The sequence below is a fragment of the Homalodisca vitripennis genome, chromosome 7 (assembly GCF_021130785.1).
Source record: "Homalodisca vitripennis isolate AUS2020 chromosome 7, UT_GWSS_2.1, whole genome shotgun sequence".
NCBI lineage: Eukaryota > Metazoa > Arthropoda > Insecta > Hemiptera > Cicadellidae > Homalodisca > Homalodisca vitripennis.
Window position 1 is genome coordinate 126,397,175 of NC_060213.1, and position 12,724 is coordinate 126,409,898.

The following is a 12,724-nucleotide window of genomic DNA, read 5'->3' on the forward strand; positions in this document are numbered from 1 at the left end:
ACACCAAATTCTAGGATTTCTATCATTAAGAAGCTTTGGTAGATGGACCACTTTAGTGTTTAGAACATCAACGTTTAAGGACAAAGTAAGTCAGGATATGTCAGGTCTTGAAATATTGGTATTATTTCATTCGTACCAGCTTGAAGAAAGTGGAGGTTTATTGTGAGCATATGGTTCTACATCATCAATAGCTTTTTGGTACTTACACCAATTTCGTGTCTATAATCAGGGGTCAGTCGGTAATAGATGAAATTTCCAGTAAAATCAGAAAAAGTAAAAATAATAATCTGACAATGATTTTTATTGATTTCGGAAACTCTACTTCCATTAAAAGTCGTAATAGATTAAAATAAACATATATGGATGATGACAATATTCACCATACAAATCTATTTTAACAAAATATTTTTGTGCTCATAATACAATCCACTAAAATATAGTTTTTAAATTTGGTTTGTGTAGACCTTTTGGTTTTATATTCTAAATTCAAAATGATAAAAATTAACAACAAGGAATTATAGAAGTCACTCTTTTTCTTTCAATAATTAAAAAAAAAATTATTCAAAGTTTAAATTGTTTTGTACGCTTGCTTTGAAAAAACTCTATTATAAAAGATACATAGTACACTACGGTAGTTAAAACCAACCATATATTTTCCAGTTATGTATAATAAAAACCCTGTACATATATTTAATAAAATATCGGGGTTGTGGCGAAAAGGATTGTTTGTTCAGGAACATCCACTTTAATGCAGGACTCGGATATATAACAGGCACCGTATAACATTCAGGAACGTCAATATTATCAAACTGTTCGTCATCCTGTTCCGGTCAAAGGCCTGGAACTTCACAATAACACAGAGTGCTTTGTTCAAACGCCCGTAACTTACTCTATTATAGCACTTAGCCGAAGTTCCATACCGGTAATTAATTATGTAACTTCCTTTGTTGTCACATATGCAACATTTCATCCATATATCTATATACATAAAAGCGATATATCACTGACTGACTCATAACGAAATCTCCTAAAATATAGAACTAATTTTTTCGTACTTGGAACTATGTACACAAGTTTATCTTATCTCGTGTGCTGCTAAGATGTGGCTTTGACAATGCCTAATCATGGAAATTCGCGAAAAACTACTATGATTTGCATGAAAAGTTTTATCACATTAAAAAAAGTCAAACTATTGAAATTGCCATTAGAGTTTCACACGAGTTCTATAGATATGCACGAGAAGGAGTTTGCGATTTCTGTATGATTCGTAACCAATCTAATAACTATTTACTTTTGTGAACTCAACACCTTGGTAACCACTGGGGCTAAAAATATTGATTGAAACTTGAAAACATGTCTTCACATTATTATGGATACAATGTTGCTTGATGATATTCGTATTTAAACCCACGAGATTACGGGTCTGGTGCAGTGGGGAGGGTGGAAATAGTTGGAAACGGGTCGACGCCACCATAAAGGTTCTCCCAAGGAAGGTTAATTACTGACTGGTTTTTACCCTCTTAAATCTGGGTAACCTTATGGATGTCCAGGAGCGGTACATCAAAAACCGCCAATGTTGAGATATTGGGGTGAAAGGGTAGATCGATAGGTCTAGTCTACTAACTGCTGAAGATAACTGTTGGAGTTGGTGTAAAGGGCTGTTGCTACACAAGAATGAAAGCTTGCCGCCCTCTGACTGCTTTGACTGGAGAGGCTGGTACAGAATGGCTTCCTCTTCTTCCAAGGAGGCATGACTGAGATTGATGCAAAAAAATCCGTCCTCATAGATGTTGACAGGAGGTGGCCTCTTACCCATCCAGAATATCCTGTCACTCTGGAAGCAGCGCAAAGGTTCTTTTAGGACTACTTAGAAATTCCTCAGCTTCTTGTCCTAAGAGAACAAAAATAAACATTAAGGTTCCTGCCAATCATTCATTTAGAACCGCAACGGGCCTATCGTATTAATAAAACCAAAATAAAGTAACATTCGGACTTTACATGATAGAAATGAATTTAGTTTCCATACTATCAGCGACATGTTTGTTTTTTAAATTAATATTACCATATGTTCGAGTTCGAGAAAATTCAGTTACCCTCGCAAAACATCCGTTGTCACAAAAGAGAGTCTTGGATAGTGTAGATTGACACATTGCTTCTTATACCATGGTTTCAATCTAGAAAGATAATCGTTTTGCAAACCACCAGGCCCACTCACCAAGATATCATTTACTTAGATAGATATTAGATTAGATATTATTACTTTATTTTGGCAGCAAAATGGCAACAAGCACCACTTTTAGATGCTAAAATAAAATAATGCCTTGCTACGTTGCTGCCAAAATAGAGTAATAATGAACTAAAATGATATCTTGGGGTATGGGCCCGGTGAATGCAATGTTCTTCGGAATTTCGCCTACGTACTTAATAATTTAATAAAACTCTAAAATGATTACCCATCGCGTCGATGCCAACCCACACACCGCGGTGTCAGCATCTTGGCTCGACATTGAAGCTTTAGTCACCAAAAAGGGAGATTAGAAGACTAGAAGTCTGAGACATGAATACTGGAAGTACTAGAAGTTGAACAAGAACTCGCCTAAAACAATATCGCGACGGTATTAGCCATGCATTGAGACAACTTATAATCACGAAGGACATCTCCACAGCTATAGCTGTATTAGTATGACAAATAAAACATCATCGTAGGTAATTTACTTTGCTACTTACAAATTTACTTTATATTACATTCAAAATAGGTGTCTCGTATGAAAGGGATAATTTATTATACAAAAAATGTAAATTTCACTTACGGACAAGGTACGTGAGGAGTTGCTCGGAAGCAAAATCTTCAGAAGAAATGAAATCTACAAAGTTCAAAAGAGAAAAAAATACTACGCGTGCCAATTAGATTATTATTTAGCCAAGAATTTAGTTGTAAAAATGTTGGAGAAAAATGTCTTGTAGAAATGTAGTTTCATGCAAAACCTAAAGTATACAGACGAACTATTTCTCAAGATGTCTTGTCACATAAATCAATCACTTTTTTGTTTATTAAATTTGAGTTTTTATCAATGTTTAAATAACAAATGTCTGCACTTTAAGTCACCATAGTATGATGCAAGTGTTGGGATAGTTAGGCTACAAGTATTAATATGGTACGTGTTGAAATTTCTTACGAGTGTACCTTCTTTGTTTTCAAATTTTTTTTTCTACTCGTTGTCCTCATAGTTTCCAATAAGACTAATATAAGATATTCACTAACGCTGAGTTCTCGAGTGACATGCACGATCATCGAACTCAGTGATACTCATATAAAAATGAAAGCTTCACACACAATTCCAAGTCTGTATGTCAGTTCGTTTTCGAGATATAGTGTGGACAGACAGACAGCTATACATACAGAATTGAAATTTGCCAGACCCTCGAATTATAGGCTTCGCTGACGCTCAGCCAATATCACCTCGTATCCTTACTGTAATTTTATATTTATCATTAATGTTTATTTCGGTTTCCATCCCATAGAGCGCAGCCACGACAATTTCAGGTGGCAACGGATTTTAGGATCGAGCAACATATTCTAATCTCTCAATAGAAGTTGATAAGCAATTGGTGAACCTTAAACTTGATTAAAGGTAACTTTTTAGCGAAAACAAGTACCATTATTACTTTTATCTTTAAAATATATCATAATCACAACAGGTTTTACCGAAACGATCACACAAACTTTACATTGTTTGAACATATTATCGTAACATTGATATGTACAATAGAAAAGGAACTTTGTCAAGATTTGTTCTCAATTGGTTCATGACAGACAATAAAAGAAGTTTATTGTCAGTTTCCACTTTAACCGCGAGCTTACCTTCGATATATTGCCTGAACTTCTCTACTCCAATACAAACTGCTAACAGTTATATTTCTATTTGGAAGTATATTGCAGGAACACTGAAAACTCCATTTGAAAACTCCATTTATACTTCGGCTGGATATTTGTTCTGAAAGTACTTATTTTTATTGATTTAGTTTTAAAATACTAACTTTGTACTACCACAAAAAAACCTTATTCTTACACCCATTCTAAGGAAATGTGGAAATGAAATCCATTCATTTAGAAATTCTAGTCAAAGTATCGCAATATAATCTAGAAACTTATGAAATATTAATTACACTTTCCAGTGTAGATATGTTTAGCAAATGTTCGGTTAAATTCAGTTAAAAGCTAACTTTAATATTTAGAGACAAGTTTCTCATGCCGAGTTATTAACTCTTGTTTGAATTCCGTATTGTTAAACTTAACAGAGATGCGCAGAAAGTTATATTCATGTTCACAGTTTAAATGGATTTCGTGATAGTAAAATTGAATGCATCTTAAAATGAAACTTTATACATTGAATAGTCGCATGTATTTAGTAAGTTTATTGTATATTTACTCTTATATTATTTACCTCTTAGTTAGCAGCCTGTGTTTTTTTCCAAACAATATTTATTCGTGTAGTTCTTTGAAAAATGAAAGTTGCAGGTGTGATAAGCTTATTACATAATTCTGTACAATAAATCTTAGTTGCTGTACTTTCTGCACTAATGTACTAGCACAATGAATAGTTACAAACGCAATATTAATGCATATTTTACTCTAATACAAAAATATTTGTAAATAAAAACTTAAAACTTTGTTTATTTGAAACAGCACTGTTTCATTTGTTTATTTTTAGTTATTTCATACTTAATCATAGGGTTTTGAATTTTTAATGAAGTTTTCTTTTAAAAAACTAGTCTTTTTTATATGCTGTATTTAAGTATTGTAGAACATTCAATAAGGTACCAAATCTGTATTAATTAAAAAAAACTACTTGTAAAATTATTATGTTCTTATAACTAATTTAATGTTCTCAATTTTGTAGCTGAAAACTATATCATTTTGAAAGGATAATAAGATTTCAGACATTTGCCATAGTTGAATTTTACAAAATGAATAATAAAACGTTTCAAGGATTGAAGTCTATTCTCTTCTGCAGGTGAAAAATAATTGGACTAGCAATTAAATCACTATTAATTAACTGTTAATTTTATTTTACTTTTATGTTATTCCATGTAAATGATAAATGATTATTAGTCACAATATTATAATTAATTGGTTTATTCTAGTAAAAGATAGCTTTTAAGTGTAATAAGAGACTTACTTTTGTATTCTTAGTTACTAGGTTTACGCAAACGATGTTAACTATAATTTAATTTTAACGGTTCATACTGCGTTGAAACGTTGCTAACACAGTTAAGATATTTCGACCTCGCTGTAGAGGGCCATCTTCAAGAGATATACTTTAAAATGAAACTGTCATGGGTAATGATGCACATCCACTAATACATACGGGTGGAAGTGGCTAAACTGTGCGTGATTGGCCAGGCTCAACAAGTCAGTAATCAATATGATCAATAAATTGGTCTTTATCTCGGGCTGTAAGCTGTTTGATAACCTGGAAGAAAGAATGCTACGCCAGACGTTGCTTACTTGATTCGGTTATCTTGCGATAACTGCCGTATCCTTTACACTGTGCCATTGGCGGGAAAATTAAGTCTCATTGCTTATAGTAAGTGATGAGAAGGTGTAAAATTTTCCACCAATTCTAGGAAAACTTACCAGGAAAGTATACTTAAACAAGACGTTTCTAAGTATTCCTAAGTTCCAAATGAAATAATCCTTAATTTTGGCACTCACACCTCTCTCTTTCTTTAAACATTACTAGGAGAGGTTTGAAAATCTGAATGATCTTATGTGTCCGTGGTAAAATACTAAAAAAAGTAAAGCTTTTGTGATTAGTTCCCTTTAGTTTAAGGAACACAATATCCTCTTATACTTTGAGATGTTTAGAAAATAACAATCCTCTGTCGCAGTTCAAATTCAAATTCATCCCAGAAACCACAGCATCTAAGTTTCAATAAGGTTTAATTTATCTGTAAAATACACTCGAATGATATCAAACCCTAAACATTTACGTTGATTTCTTCAAGTTTTATAGTTGTTTGAACATTATTTAATATTAGTGATTTATGCAAAAGGATCTTGGAAGGATTAGGTAGTTGAAACCCTTAGAATACATTCTTTATTTGCACTGTACTAAATCCATGTCAAGTTTCAACTTTAACCTACATCGGAAATAAAAAAAAGTACTAATGAAAGAGCGAAGGTTTAGAATTAAGTGAACATACTTATAAACTAGCCACATTATATTTTAAACACAGTATATCATTCGTGAAGCATTTAGATACATAGGAAGGGTAGACTTTAACAAGCGGCCTACACTCGTTATTCGGTTGTTTTTATCGAATGGTTCGATGTTATTATCCGAAGGAATAATTCGATATTGCAATTTATTTAACTTAGCACATGATTTCAACTTTTTAGTTACAGTAATTTTAATGTAAACAATATACAACAAGAAGTAACTCATATTTTGAGACTTTGGAAATGGCGATGAATATGAGGAAAATATGTGACGAGAGTTGTTTAAGTGGATTCAACATGTGGGTTTGGCTCCTAGTAACCCATGGGTAGAATTCTTTCTTCAATTTCACAAAAGCGGCTACTTATTGATATCAAGCTGGGCAAGTTATAAATATTGTACTTTGATATACTTTGATATCCTAAGTCTAGGCCATAGTTGGTTGTGTTCTTTTGTAATGTTAACGTTAAATTTATGTTTTTAAAATTGTAATGCACGAAATTCTTCTTGTTACGGTAATTTATTAAAACACTTATTTTTACGATTTTTACATATCGAAATTGGATAACATATTGAATTGTTTAATAAAAACAACCGAATAACGAGTCTAGACCACTTATTAAAGTCTCCCCATAGGAATAAAATTAGCTATAACATTTTCAATCCTGTATCTCTTTAAATAAAGTTATTAAGGTCTAACAAGAGTGGAGAAACAAGGTTGAAGTGTCCTTGTAACGAATAAATTACCGTCTAAGTAATAGGAGATCAGACAGACGAGGGAGATGTGGCCACTGCCAAAATGAATTGAAGATAAAGACTTGGAACTCGAATACTCGTTATTTTCCAGGAGAGGTAGAAACGGTAAAGTGGATTAGGGTTTGTAACACTGGTGTTACAGTTACATTTCCCGACATGCAGTTGAGTCCGACACCACGTAACTTGAGCTACATGTTATGTCCGAGGGAGAAATTGTCGGAGAACCAAGTGTTACAGCGCAAGTATTGTTACTGTTCCTGGACGTTTCTTTTACAAAATAAAACAACCGCTTTACACAATATTCGGAAACGTTATTATGAAATGTTTTCTTAAAAAGATTGTAGTTATTACTGGATGAAAATAAAAATCTATTTTTTCGCAATAAACGTATATTCCGAATGATTGTTAATACATATTCAGCTAGATAATTAAAGTCATTAATGTATCAATAGCTAACACACAGTGGTAGGGAATGAGGTCTAACAACAATTTGAATCTTAATTTTGAGTTGTGTTTTAACAAAAACATATTTAATTGTTTGACAACGTTGTGGTAATCGTAGTTGAGGTAAAACTTTCACAGAAATACGATGATTTAGAAACTTTAAATTGGCTTATACTGGCTAACGAACCTATTCAAGGAGTGTGTGTGTAAGTGCTACTTCCGAAGCACAGTTTGGATAACTTATAAATTGCACCAGTTAACGTGTTCACTTGTTCTCATGTATTTTTATACACTTCTTAAGCTTTGTACAGCCACTAGCTTTCCTCAGGGGTTACAAAACTTCCAAAAGCAAAGGTTGTAAATTACCTGAGAATTCTAAAAAGAAATTTGCTATTTTGTTCAACGACGCTTAAAGCTAGAATATGAGTTCTTTTACGAAAGTTGCAAAGGGTGCTATCTTGAAACCATACGAGATAACCCATACTGTTTAAGTAAGTTACTTAACTGTGAAAATATTACTAACAAAACAAAGTAGGATCTACACCACACCACGTGTCTTGTAGTGCTTTGCAGAGGTTGCATGCAAAATTTCCAGTCTATTGCTCATTTCATTCTTGAGATATCCTGCGACAGTCAGAGAGATAGACAATCATATAGAAAACTATACTTGCATTTTCTCGGCAGATAAAAGGAAAATTGTGCCAGCCTACTGAGTGACGCTAGGCCAAATTCTATGGATGGTAACCGATAAGACCAATACAAAAATGTTCGCTAACGCTCGGACAAATCACATAAAGCGAGGTGTACCATCATCGAACTTGATGATGCATATAGAAGACGTTTCTTAATGCAGATGTCAAGACCTGTCAAGGTCAGTTCATTCTAGAGTATCGTGCTGCCAGACAGGGACACAGATTTACAGAAACGGAATTTTTAAAGCTCCTCGAGTGGTAGGCTTCGCTAATGTTCAACCAATAGATACTATTGTCTGTTTCTAAGCAGTGTTTTGATTGAATGGAAATTGCATTTCGTTTAGATATAAGAAAAAAAAACACGTATGAAATTAATCAAATTCTACCTTTGCGATTCCTTCTAAACTTGAAAACTATGCTTACGTTTTCCACTAACTCCTTACTGGCCACCCCCTGAGTTGGTGAAGAGCTACTGATTTGTATCAAAAAAGCTCAATTTTATGGCCTTTGTCACTGTAAAAAGTGTTATGTTTGTCCGTTTACGAGTACATAATATATTAGATTGTTTCAGGACTTTTCAGAACCCCTTTATTTTATTAGAATATTCGTAAACATTTCTTGTCGTATAGTCTACTCATCTGAAGGCTGTTCAAAAATGTAAATAGCTTCATGGTACACAGGCTATATTTGGACCATTAGGTCAAATAAGTTCTATAAGACGAATGTTGTAAATGGTTTAATCACCTAACACTTTGAGTTATTTTGTGCACAACTGTTTTTGTGCCAACGGTCTTTTTCTGATTATGAACTCGCTAAATGTGCTGCCATGATAACATACGGTAAAATATGCAGAGGAAGTCAGAAACTCAAAGTTATTTCCACAAGTATAATGTTGTTTAGGGACTATGAAATTATCTTTCCAACATACGAGATGTGTGCCACCGCGAGTTAGATGAGTTAAGTTTAACGCTCACTCCAGTTCAGCGAAAAGTTAACATCGGTAGCTCGTTGTCTCGGGCGGCGACTTCCTTAGCTTCCGTTAATTGCACTATTAATAATTACAGGTCTTTCAATGTATTTTTACATTCAGTTTCAATTTCACAACAGTTTAGATTATATTATTATATGTTTATACGTTTAGTTTTGTAGGTTCACGATTTTCTCACGACACAAAAAGACTTATTTAGAGACTAGAAAATGTCTGTTCTAGACGTACTTATAATAGTGACAACTTTCCTAGGATTGATGCATGGTGATGTGCAAAAAGAGAAGATTTTAACTGATGATTTACTACCAAGACGAAAGGGGTTGGATCCGAGGATTCAGGAAATATTTTGAAAACTAAGTACTGAAAAACGTTTTTAATGCATTTTAAGATAAAAATCCAAGTATGTAATCAAATAATTCCCTAGTATTATTTATACTAGTCCCAAATGGTTCGTGAATTATAATTTTAAAATTATAAATCAGACAAATCTATGCGCTGAAAAAACAAAATTTTCTACCAAAAAAGCGAAAAAGTAATACAAAAATATAAAGTGGCTTGGATTTAGTATTGGTAATCTTTATATTATTTAACAGAGTTGAAAATCTTTTGTTTTGAAATACGGTTTAAAATTAAAAATCCGCGTTTTTATAGGAAAAATTTAAAATAGCGGATTAAAAGTTACCCAGAACTGTATTCACTAATTTCTGGGAAAATCCAGTGATATGGCAACCACCCAACTTTGCGCACACTTTAAGAAAACTGGCCGAAATACAGTCTCAGTTATCTCAGTGAAAATTGAAATTCCTGAAATACACTAATGATGAGTGAGCCACTACAGCCCACACTATAGCACTCTTGAGCTGTTTTGGTAAAAAAAATCTCAACAGTGTTGGTACTATCGGAAACAGTAGCATTTAAATTTGTTTCTGAATTTGAATTGACCAGTTTTCTTATACAAATCATGTACTATAAAATAATACTTTGATACTGAAAATTGTAGTACAGGTTTTATTTTACGGCAACAAATATTCGTTGTAATACTAAGCTGTTTACTATCTGCCATTACATCCTTGTTTTGCATAGAGTCAAAGATCAAATAATCTGCTGCAACTAACTTAAGGAGAACGTTACGTGTAAACGACGTACGTTTCCTAGTAACGTAAGATGTAGCATGCATGTTGTATTGTCGACAAAGACATACAACAGAGAGGCCTGATGTTGGTTCGATCGAATTGGATTGGATGTGGGGCCTGGGAGCACAAATTCCCGGTATTGTTAGGTGGGATGAAATGGTTAAGTAGATTGGATCGGTAACGTTGTGTTGGGGATACATTTCCCCGTCGTATTGTCAGGTGAGATGAAATGGTTAAGTAGATTTGATCGGTAACGTTGTGTTGGGGATACATTTCCCTATTGTATTGTCAGGTGAGATAAAATGGTTAAGTAGATTGGATCGGTAACGTTGTGTTGGGGATACATTTCCCTATTGTATTGTCAGGTGAGATAAAATGGTTAAGTAGATTGGATAGGTAACGTTGTGTTGGGGATACATTTCCCCATTGTATTGTCAGGTGAGATAAAATGGTTAAGTAGATTGGATCGGTAACGTTGTGTTGGGGATACATTTCCCCATTGTATTGTCAGTTGAGATGAAGTGGTTAAGTAGATTGGATCGGTAACGTTGTGTTGGGGATACATTTCCCTATTGTATTGTCAGGTGAGATGAAATGGTTAACTAGATTGGATCGGTAACGTTGTGTTGGGGATACATTTCCCTATTGTATTGTCAGGTGAGATGAAATGGTTAAGTAGATTGGATCGGTAACGTTGTGTTGGGGATACATTTACAAACTTATTTGTTCTACTCGTTGTCTTCATGGTTTCCAATAAGACTAATATAAAATATTCACTAATGCCGAGTTCTGAGTGACATGCAAGATCATCGAACTCAGTGTTACTCATATAAAAATGAAACTTCACACACAATTCCAAGTCTGTAAGTCAGTTCGTTTTCGTGCAGACAGACAGACAGCTAGACATAAAAAATGAAATTTGCCACTCGAATGACAGACTTCGCTAACGCTCAGCCAATAACACATTATATCCTTACTTTTATTTTATATTTAACATTAATGTTTCTTTCGGTTGCCGCTCCATAGAGCGCAGCACGAACATTTCAGGTGGCAAAGGATCTCCGGATCGACCAACATACTTGTATCTTCTCATAGACTATCTCTCAATAGAAGTTGATACGCAGTTGGTGAACCTTAAACTTGATTAAAGGTAACTTTTTAGCGAAAAACAAGTACCGTTATCACCTTTATATTTAAAATATACCGTATGATCACAACAGATTTTACCGAAACGATTATCTACACAAACTTTACATTGTTTGGAAACATACTATCGTAACATTGATATGTACAACAGAAAAGGAACTTTGTCAAGATTTGTTCTCAATTGGTTCATGACAGACAATAAAAGAAGTTTATTCGTCAGTTCCCACTTTAACCACGAGCTTACCTTCGATATATTGCCTGAACTTTTCTACTTCAATACAAACTGCTAACAGTTATATTTCTATTTGGAAGTATATTGCAGGAACACTGAAAACTCCATTTATACTTCGGCTGGATATTTGTTCTGAAAGTACTTATTTTTATTGATTTAGTTTGAAAATATTAACTGTGTACAATCGGAGAAAAACTTATTAGAACTTCCTTTCTAAGGAAAGGTGGGGAACGAATCCATTTATTTAGAAATTCTAGACAAAGTATCGCAATATAATCTAGAAACTTATGAAACATTAATTACACTTGTCAGCGTAGGTATGTTTAGCAAATGTTCGTTTAAATTCAGCCAAATGCTAACTTTAATGTTTAGAGACAAGTTTCTCATACCGAGTTATTAACTCTTGTTTCAATTCCGTATTGTTAAAGTTAACAGAGATGCGCAGAAAGTTATATTCATGTTCATAGTTTAAATAAGTTTCCTCATAGTAAAATTGAATACATCTTAAAATGAAACTTTATACATTGCATAGTCACATATATTTATTTTGTTTATTGTATATTTACTCGTATATTATTTACTTCTTAGTTATCAGCCTGTGTTTGTTTCAAAACAATATTTACTTGTATAGTTTTTTGAGATATAAAATTGAAAGTTGTAGGTTTGATAAGCTTATTATATAATTCTATGTATTAAATCGGAGTTGTTTTATTTTCTGCACTTTCCGTACTAGCACAATAAATAAATAATATATAAAAATTAATATATATTTTCTATAATAAAAAATTATTTATAAATAAATCTTAAAATTTCAACATTGTTTCATTTGTTTATTTCTATATATATTATATACTTTTAAGCATATGTTATTGAATTTTTTATCAAGATTTTATGTAAAAAACAAGTATATTGAATATCCTTTAACCACGTATAATAGAGCATTCAATAAGGTACCAAATCTTTTTTAATAAAAAATAAAACTACTCGTAAAATTATTACGTTTTGAAAGACTGTAAAGTTCTCAAATGTGTAGCTGGAAAATATATTATTTTGAAGGCATAATCAGGTTTAGGATATTTGCCATCGTTATATATTAAAAATTAATAACACAA